General features: G+C 44.4%; 1 non-coding gene across 1 annotated transcript; it reads left to right on the forward strand.

The window, feature by feature from the left end:
* The first annotated feature begins 1,093 nt into the window (after window positions 1–1,093).
* LOC136207751 (small nucleolar RNA R71) lies at window positions 1,094–1,200 on the forward strand. Its single transcript, XR_010676877.1, has one exon. It is a non-coding gene; the product is annotated as a small nucleolar RNA R71 (small nucleolar RNA).
* Window positions 1,201–1,478: the final 278 nt, after the last annotated feature.

Consider the following 1,478-nt stretch of genomic DNA (forward strand, 5'->3'; position numbering starts at 1 on the left):
GCATATGTTGGCATCTGGGCAAGTGCTTCTACGAAAGGAATGTTGATATGCAACTTCCTCAAGGTGTCTAGCACCTTAGAATTTTGTTCTTCCATTTTTTTGTTTATTAACCGCGTCGGATATGGCACAGGTGGAACATACGGCGGAGGTGGCTTGTACACCTTTCCGCGTTCCTCCTGATCCTGCTCACTGGTGGATTTTTCTCCTGCGGCTTCTTCTTGACTAGGAACAGTTTGTTCCTGCTCTCCTTCAGTTTCTTTGGATGTTCCTGCACACTCGGCATTTTCATCAGTTGATAAAGTTGGTTGAGTTTCCTTACCGGATCTCAGAGTGATAGCCATGACGTCGCCCTTCGGGTTTGGCTCCGTGTTGCTTGGCATCATTCCCTTTTCCTTTTGACGTAGATGCAGCTAATTGATGGACTTGTGTTTCCAGATTTTTAATTGACGCATGTGTCTGCTTCATGAACTGCATCATCATTGTCTTCATGTCTGGCTCTACATCTTCTTTTGGTGGCACAGGTTGTTTATAATGCTGCTGAGGTTGCCTCTGGTAGTGTCCTCTTTGCTGTTGTTGATATCTTGGTTGTTCTTGATACCTCGGTTGCTCCTGCTGGTTGGTCTGGACTGTCCATCCGAAATTCGGATGATTTCTTGTAGCTGGGTTATATGTGTTAGAGTATGGGTTAGGTGGAGTCCTCTGATTATAACCTGCATAATCGCATTCTGCTTGTGCTCCCTTCCCTTGCTTGACTCTAGGACAATTGATGTTAAAATGAAGTCCTCCACAAAAATCACATATATCATTGAACGGTGGTTCGTTGTGGATCGAGGATACATTTATCTTGCCGAGCTGCCTGGCAAGTTGTTCCACCTGGCTTGTCAATTTTGACACCACATCTTCATTCACCATTCTCTTTCCTTCACTTCTGGCAGAGTGCCAGTTATAGCTCGTGCTTACTACTCTCTCAATTAGGTCATATAAGGCTTGGGGTTCAAGGTCTTCAGGGTTCCCATTTGCAATGGATTCGATTTGGATCTTATAAATGTTGGTGACTCCATTGTAAAAGTTCTGCATCTGCATCCACATGGGGATGCCATGATTGGGTACCCTTCTTAATAACTCATTGTACCTCTCCCATGCCTCGGCTAAAGATTCATCCTCTTCTTGCACGAAATGGGATACCTCGTTTCTCAGTTTAATGGCCTGTCTCGGTGGAAAGTATTTCATCAGAAATGCGCTGGCCATTTCTTCCCAAGTGGTGATCATCCCTGGTTGCAGATTTTTCAACCAGTTCTTTGCTTTGTCTTTCATAGAAAAAGGGAACAGCTTTAGCCTGATCACATCGTCGGAAACGCCTCGGTTTGATCTGAAAGTGTTGCATAGTGTGATAAACTCCAGGATATGCCCATTTGGGTCTTCTGACTGGTATCCATTGAACTGTATTATTGCCTGCAACATTTGTATCATCGATGCTT

This window comes from Euphorbia lathyris, chromosome 9, assembly GCF_963576675.1.
Source record: "Euphorbia lathyris chromosome 9, ddEupLath1.1, whole genome shotgun sequence".
Classification (NCBI taxonomy): Eukaryota; Viridiplantae; Streptophyta; class Magnoliopsida; order Malpighiales; family Euphorbiaceae; genus Euphorbia; species Euphorbia lathyris.